Raw genomic sequence first — 12856 nt, 5'->3', positions numbered from 1 at the left:
ATCTGCAGATTTTCTCTTGTTTGTAACCTCTTCTCTCCAGCATCTTCTGTCTTCATCTCCCACTGAACAAAAGCCCCAAGACCAACCTTAGTGTCCCTCACCAAAAAAAACTTCCTCCAGTTCCATCATCCTAATTGGATGATATACATTCTTCATCATCCTTTATCTTCAACAAACACCCAAACAGGCTGAAAGCAGAACAGACCGCTCTTACAGAACTGCAAAAATGAAATACCTACAGCATAGCAGTCAGAATGTGAACCAGAACATTACACTCTCCCCCCACCAAAAATAGTCATGTCCTCATGACTTTGAAATAATTTGTCATCTCATAATTAATAACACCATTTTCAAAGGAATTTCATGATTTCAGAACCTCCGATCCATTTGGTAGTGACATATCTCACTAGGGGGATAGTTGCAACACTCTGTTTCCCTGGTGCTACATAGGCCAGCCTATCTGGGAATCTCCTGACTCTTTGAGACTTCCTTCTCCCATCATCTACTTCTTTACTTTCAGACACTCCTTGGGATACTTCTGGTGTGCATGGTGAGGCCTCCCCCAGACTATTACTCCTGCCTTCCAGGAAGTCAGATCCCTCTGCCACTTGGCTGAGCTCAGCTTCATTTCCAGTTACTTTAGAGCCCAGCTTCCCTTCATTGTTCAGCTGCAAGCCTGCCTATCCACTGATAGTCCCCTCCATTTCACCTGCCTTAGCGTGAAAGGGGTTGGGAATCACTTCCTCAATTAGTGGGGAGTTAGCAAAAGGTAGCATATACCACACCCCCATTTCCTCATCCTCCGAGTCCGTTTCCCATTCGGGGGTGGGGGCCAGACTAATCCTTCCCATGGTCGGTCCTTCAGTCTCCCCACATTAGTGCAGAATCCTCTTACTAGGTGTACGGTCCAAATCAGGCTCTAGGTCAACACCCTCCTCTTGTCCGAGAGGTAGAAGGTGGTTCTAATGGAGAATCTTGACAGCCCCATTTCCATTCTCTGGTTTCACCTGGAAAACTGTACATTTTGCATCTGACTCTCCACAACATAGGGCGTAGCCACCTAGTGGTCAGCCAAATCATGCATCACAGGTAACCCCAAATTCTTTATGAGGATTCGGTTTCCAGGCATGACCTAACCTTTTGATCATACCTCCTCTTCTTTCCTTGATTCTGCTTGGTAGCTGAGACCTCAGCTAATTTATAAGCTTTTTTCAGCCCCCTTCTCATAGCAGACACATACCTCAGATGTCTTCTGTGGTAGATCTTCCTCACCAGTCCCAAACACAGGACAAGAGGGCACGACTTCAAGCTTGAAGGATGTCCATTTAGAACTGAGGTGCAGAGAAATTACTTTAGTCAGACGGTGGAAAATCTATGTAATTTGTGGCCACAAGCGGCTGTGGAGGCCAAGTCATTGGTGTATTTAAGGCAGATATGTTCTTGATTTAGCCAGGGCATCAAAGGGTATGGGGTGAGGGCAAGGGAATGGGGATGACTGGAAGAATTGGATCAGCCCATGATTGAATGGTGGAGCAGACTCGATGGGCTGAATAGTCTACTTCTGCTTTTATATCTATGGTCTTAAGGTCTTATGGTCAACGGACAATCTCACCCTGCGCCCAAAACATCAGATAATATGGTGAGTACCTGACAGTTTCATTCTGTGTACAGTTGTAGCAGTGGACCAGATGTTCAATATATTGACTCTACTTGTTCTTTTTTCTGATCTCCAAGTTTCTGAGCATGTCTAGCAAAGTCCCATTGAACCTCTTGAGCTGGGGATCACCCTACGGGTGATAAGACATAGTCCTCGACTTCTTGACTCCAAGCATGCTGAGTAACTCATGCATGAGCCTACTCTTGAAATCCGGTCCCCTCAGGAGGTCTGCCTCCCTATCGGCTTTGTCATATGGGGTGGCCACACCTGTTGATATCAACTGGGACATCTCAGTTCTTAACTGTGCCACAAGCTCCTCTACCACTCTCCGGGGTGGGCTATCTGTGGTTACTTCAGTCAAGGGGGCTACTACTGAGGATGTACCCTGCTGACACATTCTCCTCCTCTCTTACTTCTCTGATCAGCTCAGCAAATGAGGGAGGGGGCGGTGCGTCTTACGAGACATTCAGAGACCCCAAGCAATCAGGTCCTGAGACTGGGCACCTTTTGCTATTTGGTCCATTCTTAACTGACTCACCTCAGCCGTTTGAATGGCCCCTGTATGCCATGATCAACTCAGCTGCCTCTCTAGCTGAAAAATGTAGGTGGAAAGTTTCTTCCCCTTCTCCTAAAACACGTTCCTAAACCCCGCCTAGTGCATGTAACCCACAGAGGTAGCAAAGGGGCTCCGTGTCTTTAAGGGTCTCATTATGTCAGCAGGCATTCCCCTCAAACTTTCTATCAAGCACTGCCTTTTTAATTCATCAGAGTACTGCTACTCATTCAGGATCTGAGAGGTCTGCTTTGCCCAACTCTCATACTTCTCCTCCCCCTCAGGGGGTGGGCTGCACTCCAGGGAATATTCTGAGCCTGCGGTAGCTGGGACTTTGAACCTGGGCATCTTGTCATTTATTCAGCAGGGAGGTAAGGGCAGATACCAACACAGAATGCTCACCCCCTCGCTGGAGGACTCATTAGACCTTCCAAATCAGGCCACTCCTTCCCCTTGCTCACAGAAATGACAGCAAACTGTCTTTGAAGTCTCCGCCCCCAGCTACGGGAAACTCAGCTTCCAATTCAGCATGCTCGCCTACACTTCCCTCCTCCAAGAAAGTATGGACAGCCCACAACCCCCTCTGTCCACTGCCATTACATCAGCACTAGTCTGAACTAAAACAAAGTCTTTGCCTGTCATTTGATCAAACCTCCGCTCCATAATCTTAACTGCTCCTACTGCTTTAACAGTACTTGAAGTCCGAATTAACAATTCATTGGGACTACGAATGTCTACCCCACTCAATACACTCGCATTTGTTACAGGTAACCCCATGGATTCACACCCCCACTCAACCCCTGCGACGTCCATACCAACATATCTCACACTTTACCAGACAATTGTTTAGCACAGGCTTAAACGCACGACCCACTGGCTCAACACTCAGGGCAATCACACAGCATGTAACAAAATCGATACTGGATGAGCCCCCACAACGAAACCCACTGGTTTCCTTGTCTGTGTAAGTCTAGGGAAGACATTCTCTCATTCCGTCAAACCCGTGAGATTACTCTCCCACCCCAAACGCCGGTTTGTGTGGACACTGTGTCATTCGCTACCCTGTTACAAATTAGTGCCATGAAATGACAGACAGTACACTGCATATGTTTAAATGAATTATATTTATGAGTCTTAACTTAACTAAAGGGTTAGTAAAGAAAAACAAAAAGAAAAGGGCCCATTCTAATTAGACAGTCAAATGTGCGTGAGTTGGAGCTCAACGTTCACTGATTTTCAGTCATTCTCGGCACCTGGCTTCTTCGAATCATGGTCCCACACTGGGTCGAATCTTATGACCGTTCTCCCCAGCATCTTCTCTCTTCATCTCCTGCCGAACAAAAGTCCGAAGACCAACTTTAGTGTTCCTCACCAAAAAAACCTCCCCCCTATTTCCACCATCCTAATTGGATGGCACACATTCCTCAGCATCCCTTATCTTCAACAATAACCCAAACAGGCTGACAGCAGAACAGACTGCTCTTACTGAACTGCTAAATGAAATAACTACAGCATAACAGTAAAGGTGTGAACCAGGGCATTACATATGATAAAATCCTATGGTGTTACAGTAAATATACTGGCATGAATAGTGGTTGACAGGGAGGAGGCAGAGAGTGGGAATAAAGGGGGCCTTTTCTGGTTGGCTGCCAGTGACTGGCAGTGTTCCTTAGGTGTCAGTATTGGGACTGTTACTTTTCACATTGTTTGTCAATGATTTAGATAATGGAATTGATGGCTTTGTGGCAAAATTTGTGAATGATACAAACATAGGTGGCGGGATAGGTAGTGCTGAGGATGCATTACCATTGCAGCAGGACTTAGACAAGTTGGAAGAATGAACAAAAAAGTGACAGATGGAATACAGTGTTGGGAAATGTATAATGATGCATTTTGATAAAAGGAACAACAGTGTGGACTATTATCTAAATGGGAAGAAGGTTCAAATATGAAGTACTTAAGAGTTCTCGTGCTAGACTCCAAGAAGGTTAATTTACAGGTTGAGTGTGGTAAAGGAGGCAAATGCAATGTTGGCATTTATTGCAGGGGAATAGAATATAAAAGCAGGGAGATAATGCTGAAGCTTTGTTAGACACTAGTCAGGCCATACTTGGAGTATTGTCAGTAGTTTTGGGCCCCATATCTCAGAAAGGATGTATTGTTTTTGGAGAGAGTCTAGGGGAGGTTCACAAGGATGATTCCGGGAATAGAGGTGTTAACATACACTGCTTATAAAAAGTACTTACCCCCTTGGAAGCTTCCATGGTTTATTTTTTATAACAGTGAACCTCAGTGGATTTAATTTGACCTTTTGACACTGATCAACAGAAAAAGATTCTTTCATGCCAAATTGAAAACAGATCTTTACAATGTGATCTAAATTAATTACAAATATAGAACACAAAATAATCGATTGCATAAGTATTTACCCATTTCAAGTCAGTATTTAGTAGATGCACCTTTGGCAGCAATTGCAGCCTTGAGTCTTTGTGGATAGGTCTCTATCAGCTTTGCGCATCTGGACACTGAATTTTTTCCCCATTCTTCTTTACAAAACTGCACAAGCTCTGTAAAATTGCATAGGGATTATGAGTGAATAGCCCTTTTCAAATCCAGCTACAAATTCTCAATTGGATTGCGGCCTGGACTCTGACTCAGCCACTCCAGGACATTAACTTTGTTGTTTTTAAGCCTTTCCTGTGTAGTTTTGGCTCCATGCTTGGGGTGATTGTCCTGCTGGAAAACAAATCTTCTCCCAAGTTGCAGTTCTCTTGCAGACTGCATCAGGTTTTCCTGCAGGATTCCCCTGTATTTTGTTGCATTCATTTTACCCTCTACCTTCACAAGCCTTCCAGGGCCTGCTGCAGTGAAGCATCCCCACAGCATGATGCAGCCACCACCATGCTTCACGGTACAGATAGTGTGTTTTTGATGATGTGCAGTATTTGACTTACACCAAACATACTGTTTAGTCTGATGGCCAAAAAGCTCAGTTTTGGTTTAATCAGACCATTGAACAAACTTCTACCCGAGTTTAGAGTCTACCACATGCCTTCTGGCAAACTCTAGCCAAGATTTCATGTGATTTTTTTTTTCAACCCTTGCTTTCTCTTTGGCTCTGTTCCATAAAGCAGCAACTGGTGAAGCACCTGGGCAACAGTTGTATGTGCAGTCTCTCCCATATCAACCACTGAAGCTTTTAACTCCTCCAGAGTTGTCTTTGGTCTGCTGGTGGCCTCCATCACTAGTCCCTATCTTGCACGGTCACTCAGTTTTTGTGGACAGCCTGCTCTAGGCAGATTTACAGCTGTGCCATATTCTTTCCAGTTCTTGATTATTGACAAACTGAACTCCAAGGGATATTCAGTGACTTGGAAATTTTCTTGTAGCCATCTCTTGACATTGTTTTCAATAACGTTCTTGTTGAGTTGCTTGGAGTGTTCTTTTGCCTTCTTGGTGTGGTTTTTGCCAGCATACTGACTCACCAGCAGTTGGACTTCAGAGGTGTATTTTTACTACAAGCAATTAAAACACCTTGACTGCACACAGTTCTCCAAAAACAGATCTCTATTTAGCTAATTATGAAACTTTTAAAGCCAATAGGCTGCACCAGTGATAATTTGGTATGTCATATTAAAGGGGTTGAATACTTATGTAATCAATTTATAGAGATATGTTTTCACTTTGACACAAAAGAGTCTTTTTCTGTTGATCAGTGCCAAAAAAGCCAAATGAAATCCACTGTGATTCAATGTTGTAAAACAATAAAATATGAAAAATTTCAAGGAGTGGGGTGAATACTTTTTATAAGCATGAAGAGCATTTGGCAGCTTTGGGCCTATGCTCACTGGAATTTAGAAGAATGTGAAATTTAGAAGAATTTCTCATTGAAACCGGCTGAATATTGCAAGGACTAGATAGGGTGGACGTGAAGAGGATGTTTCCTATGATGGGGATATACAGAACTAGAGGGAACATCCTCAAAATGGAGGGGCGACCTTTTAGATTTAGCCAGAGAGTAGCGAATCTGTGGAATGCTCTACCACAGGCTGCAGTGGAGGGCATCCGTGGGTATATTTAAGGCGGAAGTTGATATGATAGTTTCCTGATTGGTCAGGACATCAAAGGATATGGCAAGAAGGCAGATTATGGGGACGAGTGGGATCTGGGATCAGCCATGATGAGATGGCAGTACACACTCAGTGGGCTGAATGGCCTAATTCTGCTCCTATGTCTTATGGCCTTATGGTCTCATAAATTTGCTTATGACACAACTATTGCTAGCAGCATATCAGATGGTGATGAGAAGATATGCTGGAGTAAGATAGATTAGTTGGTTGAGTGTTGTCACAGCAACGACCTCGCACTCAACATCAGTAAGACCAAAGAATTGATCGTGGACTGCAGAAAGAGTAAGAAAAGGAAATCAGTCCTCATTATGGGATCAACAGTGGAAAGTGTAACCAATTACAAGTTCCTGGTTATCAACATCCCTCGGGATCCATCCTGGGCCCAAGATGTCAATGCAGTTACAACGAAGACATGACAGCAATTATATTTTATTTGGAGTTTGAGGAGATTTCATATGTCTCCAAAGATACTCACAAATTTCTACAAATGTACCATGTCGAGTATTCTAACTGGCTGCATCACTGTCTGGTATGGGATAAAGCACTGCGTAGGATTGAAATAAACTGCAGAAAATTGTAAACTCAGTCAGCTCCATCATGGAACAGGTCTTCTCAGCATCCAGGCATCTTCAAGGAGCGACGTCTCAAAAAGGTGGCATCCATCATTAAGGACCCCCATCACCCAAGACATACCCTCTTCTCATTGCTACCATCGGGGAGGAGGTACTGAAGCCTGGAGACACATATTCAGTGATTCAGGAATAGCCTCGTTCCATCTGCCATCAGACTTCTAAATAGTTATTGAACTCATGAACTCTACTTCACCTTCTCTTTTTCTCAGTACTTACTTAATTTAATTTTTTAATGTACTTACTGTAATTTACAGTTTTTTGATTAAATATTGCAATGTACTGCTGTCACTTAACAAATTTGATGACATATGCCAGTAATATTAAACCTGATTCTGATTCTCATTCTGACAATATGGTACAAGGTGTTAATGAGGTGGATTGTGAGGTAAAGAATCCATCTTATCATACCTGGGAACCTCTCAGTAGTCTTATATCAGCAGGGTCCAAGCTGTCCATGAGTCTGGTGGTATATGTTGAGAGCCATGTGTGGTGCCGACTGCTGGACCGACCACCGCCTCATTGCGTCCAAGTTCAGGCTTCGCATTCTGCCCATGAGAAGACCCCAAGGGCAGAAGACTGCAAAGAGGCTGAATGTCTCCAAGCTGAAAAGCAGCAGGGTTGCAGAAGAACTCATCAATGACCTTGAAGGCAGACTGCCAGACACACCACAGGATGACGGGACCAGCGTTGAGGAACAGTGGACGGCCTTCAGAGACGCTGTCTACACTACCGCCCTTAAACATCTCGGACCAGCAACCCAAAGAAACCAAGACTGGTTCGATGAGAATGTTGAAGAAATACAGGCACTACTAACGGAGAAACATCAACATTACAGAGCGCATCAGAACGACCCCACGTCGCTAGCCAAGAAAGATGCCTTTACCAACACAAGAAGAAAGGTGCAGAAAAAACTTCGCAAGATGCAGGACAGCTGGTTCAGCAAGAAGGCTGATGAAATCCAGGGCTATGCAGACAGCCACGACATAAAGCGCTTCTACGATGCGCTTAAGGCTGTATACGGACCCCAGTCCTCCGGCTCCTCACCCCTCCTCAACGCAGATGAGACGCAGCTGCTGACAGAGAAGAAGCAGATTCTGGATCGGTGGGCTGAGCACTTTAACAACGTCCTTAACCGCCCTGCCGACATCAACGACGAGGCCATTGCCCGCCTGCCCCAGGTAGAGATCAACAAGAACCTCGACACCCTCCCCACAGTAGATGAAGTCAGGAAGGCAGTGAAGCAACTCTCCTGTGGCAAAGCACCAGGACCCGATGCAATCCCTGCTGAGGTATACAAAGCAGGAGGCCCTGTCATGATGCAAAAGCTGACTGTTCTCTTCCAGTCCATGTGGAAAAAGGGACAGGTCCCGCAACAGCTGAAAGATGCCAGCATAGTCCACATCTACAAGAGGAAAGGCAACCGCCAGCCTTGCGACAACCACCGAGGCATCTCCCTCTTGTCCATTGCGGGGAAGATTCTGGCCCGCGTCCTGCTCAACCGCCTTCTCCAACATCTTGAGCAAGGTCTGCTCCCAGAAAGCCAATATGGTTTCCATGCTGAACGTGGGACCGCGGACATGATTTTTGCTGCGCGCCAACTCCAGGAAAAATGCCAGGAGCAACACAGCGACCTCTTCGTGACCTTTGTCGATCTAACCAAGGCTTTCGATACGGTCAGCAGAGAAGGCTTGTGGAAGATTATGGAGAAGTTTGGCTGCCCCAGCAAGTTCATCACAATCGTCCGGCAGTTCCACGTCGGTATGATGGTGAAAGTTCTGGATGACGACGAGTCAGAGGCCTTCCCAGTGACAAATGGCGTCAAACAAGGCTGCGTTCTTGCCCCGACTCTGTTCAGTATGGTATTCTCTGCCATGCTGACAGATGCCTTCTGTAACTACGAAGAAGGAATCCACGTCAGGTACAGGACTGACGGCAGGTTGTTCAACCTTAGGCGCCTGCAGGCAGTTACAAAGCTGCGAGAGACTGTCATCAGAGACTTGTTGTTTGCTGATGACTGCGCACTCAATGCCAGCACAGAGCAGGAGATGCAGCGTGAAATGGACTGCTTCTCACAAGCCTGCGACAACTTCGGACTCACTATCAGCACCAAAAAGACCGAAGTTATGTACCAGCCTGCCCCAGGAAAGCCATACCAGGAGCCGCGCATCACGGTGAAGGGCCAGAACCTCCAGGCAGTCGACAACTTCACCTACCTGGGCAGCATACTCTCTCGCGCAGTGAATATAGACGCTGAGGTCAACAACAGGATTGCCAAAGGCAGCGTCGCCTTCGGGAGACTCTGTGAGAACGTCTGGGAGCAGAGAGGACTCAGCCTTACCACCAAGCTGAAGGTCTACTGTGCAGTGGTCCTTACCACCCTCCTTTACGCCAGCGAGACCTGGACTGTCTACAGCAGACACACCAAACAGCTCAACCACTTTCACCTGAGCTGTCTCCACAGACTCCTCCACATCAGGTGGCAGGACAACGTCCCCGACACGGAAATCCTGGAACGAGCTGGGCTCTGCAGCGTCTACACCCTCCTGCTGACAGCCCAGGCCCGGTGGTCTGGACATGTGGTCAGAATGCCAGACAGCCGATTGCATAAGCAGCTGCTGTACGGAGAACTGTGTCAGGGCAAGCGCTCAGTCGGGGGGCAGAAGAAACGTTACAAAGACTGCCTCAAAGCGTCCCTCAAAGGCCTGGGTGTCGACATCAACACGTGGGAGACGCTTGCCCTCGACCGTCCAGCTTGGCGCAGCAAGATCACCACAGGAGCCCGTGCAGCTGAAGTCAGGCGCATCATCGAGGCGCATTGAAAGCGTGCTGTGCGCTAGGCCCGAGCAGCATCCACTGCCACGACAGCACCCACCCACTTGTGTCCCACATGTGGGCGAGCCTTCAGGACCCGGATTGGCCTCATCAGTCACCTCTGGACCCACAGCCACCAATCTCCCATTTGACTTTGAATCCATGGTCATCTTCAACTACGAAGGACGAATAACAACAACAACAACAACAATATGTTTTTAGGCTTTTGTAAATTCTGCCCAATGGGAGGGAGGAAAATGGCCAAGGTGGGCGAGGTGCTTTGATTTTGTTGCCTTCTTTACGAAGGTAGTGAGAAGTGTAGACAGAACTCATGAAGGGGACACTGGTTTCCATGATATCCACACCTCCGTAGTTTCTTGTGGCCATGGGCAGAACAGTTGCAATACCAAGCTGTGATGTGTTGGGATAGGATAATTTCCATGGTGTTGATGGTTAAAAAGACTCATGCCAGATGTCTTTAGCTTACCAAGGAATTAGATGCACTGTTGAACTTAGCCATGTCATCAACACAATTGGATCAGAACAGGGTATTGGCGATATCGGAACCAGAAATTCTCAACCCTCTTAACCTCAGTACCATTGTTGTGCACAGGAGCATGTGATTTGTATGCTTATACTTGGAAGTAATCAATGGATGATGCTGGGGATACTTCATGAGCAAGCTCTGGACGCTTGCCCAAACGGGAGCAACCTGCCACTTGCAATTCCATGTTTGTATGGTTCATGTTCCTCTTCATGTAATAGAAACAACCTTTGGCTTCTGTTTGCTAACAACTCATGTTGCAAGAATGATGGGTTTGTGAGCAATTATTCATAATAGTTGCACATATCTACAAATTACCTGAGCGTCTCCACATTGGTTGGTTCTGGTACGTTAGCAATCGCATCCACTTTGCTCACAGTTAGACAAGCCTCGAGTATCAATTCAATTACACATTTTCCACCAATCATTACAGGAATTGGCACTTACTATTAATTCAGAGTGGTGATGATGTGTATTAGACACAGTGAATAGACAAAGGGTAAAAAACAGAGTGCATTCTGGAAATTGGATTGTTCTCCACAGTCCCTCTCAAAAACTAGAAAGGATGACAGTAGAGTCTGAAAGAGAATTTGAGTTGTTGTGGAGGCTTCCTACTCACTGAATGACCCTCAATCTGAGCCTCCCTCCAACCCACCAATTGCCCCTTCCCCAGTGGTCTAACTGGAATGCCCTCTTCCCATGTTTAGTTTTTTAACAGTTAAAACTGAAAGTTTTATGCACCAGAAACTATTTTAAAGTCCAGCAAATCTTGATCTCTTTTTAACTAATGGTATTGTATACAAATCTGTTTGTGGTTTACCAGTGCATCAACAGCTGTAGTTTTACTTCTCTGCCAAGGCTTGTGGTCTGTCCCTTGAGTCAAATTATATTAAACCCCAAATCCCACCAGGATTGCATTAAAGAAATCCTTTATCTCAATAGATTGGAGGGGGAGATTAAGCAAAGTGTTGAGGGTTTAGTAGAGAACAACACCAAAACAATTTCAGCAGATAAAGACCAGTGAACCTGTACAATGATTAGTTTGCTGCATTGCAGGATTATTCATAATTAAATTGTCCTGGCAATGAACCAAGCCCCTATTAAGTCCACTTTCCACTAGACTACAGCTCATACAATGCCAGAGCTGTTTAATCACCTTGAATCTTTAACCTTTGGCCACCAATTTGCTGTCTCTGTTACTCTTGTTATCAAATAACTTGGTCAACCACAAAAAAAGATCCAGGTGCAAAGTGACTCAAGGTACGTAAAATTATAGAGGGTGGATAGTCAGTCTTTCTCCCAGGGTGGAAATGTCACATACTAGAGGGCATAGCTTTAAGATGAGAGGGATAATGTTTAAAATGTTCTGATTAGTTTATTGTCATATACATGTGAGTTCAATTAAATCCCTTGCTTTTGTGAAGCTTAGAGTAAAATATACATATGGTACTAAGAAATGCAAAAATAAATACAGTGGAGAGCGCAAAAACCAACGAATGGTTCAAAAATTGCAGTGCTGTCTGAGGAACTGCAAACAAGAAAAACTAAAGTGACGACAATGGAATAACTAAGAGACGTAGAACTAAGAGCCTGAGAACACCGGGAAGGGGACTCGAGAGTGGTGACAGGTTCGGAAGTTTGATAGTAGTGGGGAAGAAGTTGTTCGTAAGTTTGGACATGCAAGCTGTCAAGCTCCAGTATCTTCTTCCAGAAGGGAGAAGAGAGTAAGTGGAATGGCCAGGATGGCAGGCATCCTTAACGGTACAAATAGCCTTCCTGATGCAATGCAGCGTGGAAATGCAAGGAAGTGGCGAGTTGCTGTGGACTGAGCAGTGCTTACCACTCTGCTGGTTCTGTCAGTCCAGAGCAAAGGCAAAGTCAAGGTAAACGTATGCAGAGCAGTTACCAGGCTGAGAAGCAGCCTGTCAAGATATTCTCAATAGGGCATCTGTAGAAGTTCAAGAGAATCCCGGATGACATGTTCAATTTTCTCGGATGCTTAAGGAAGTAAAGATGCTGCTGTGCTTTCTTGATCAATGCTACATTGTTCAAAGTTCAAAATTCAAAGTAAATTTAATATCAAGGTACATATATGTAGGTTACTATATACTACAGTGAGGCTCATTTTCTTGCAGGCATTTACAGGAATAAAGCAATAAAATAATTCACCCCAAAAAATTATATATATATATAAACAACCAATGTGCAAAAGAAACAAACTGTGCAATTATAAATAATACTGAGAACATGAGTTGCAAAGAATCCTTGGAAGTGAATCTGTCAGTTATAGAATCAGCTCATCCTAAACCTGATGGCGTGGGACCCAAGGATCCAAGGCTCCTGGATCTCCTGCCTGATGGTAGTAGCGAGAAGGTAGACTGACATAAACACAAGAGATTCTGCAGGTGCTGGAAATCCAGAACAACACACACACACACACACACATAAAATCAGGACAGGTAGCGTCTATGAACGTTTAAGTCCTGACCCTTCATCAGGACTGGAAAAAAAGGAGGAAGGTGCCAGAAT

General features: G+C 45.1%; 1 long non-coding RNA gene across 1 annotated transcript in view; it reads right to left on the bottom strand.

The window, feature by feature from the left end:
• Nucleotides 1-3394: 3394 nt before the first annotated feature.
• The window catches only part of LOC140198602 (uncharacterized), an 85699-nt gene continuing 76237 nt past the window's right edge, over nucleotides 3395-12856 (bottom strand). The window contains exon 3 of the long non-coding RNA XR_011886213.1: nucleotides 3395-3540. This is a non-coding gene — a long non-coding RNA (uncharacterized lncRNA). The remainder of the gene's footprint in view (nucleotides 3541-12856) is intronic.

Source organism: Mobula birostris, chromosome 6 (assembly GCF_030028105.1).
Source record: "Mobula birostris isolate sMobBir1 chromosome 6, sMobBir1.hap1, whole genome shotgun sequence".
NCBI classification, from domain to species: domain Eukaryota; kingdom Metazoa; phylum Chordata; class Chondrichthyes; order Myliobatiformes; family Myliobatidae; genus Mobula; species Mobula birostris.
The sequence above is the reverse complement of the archived record's forward strand: the minus strand, read 5'-3'. Positions and strand labels throughout refer to the sequence as shown.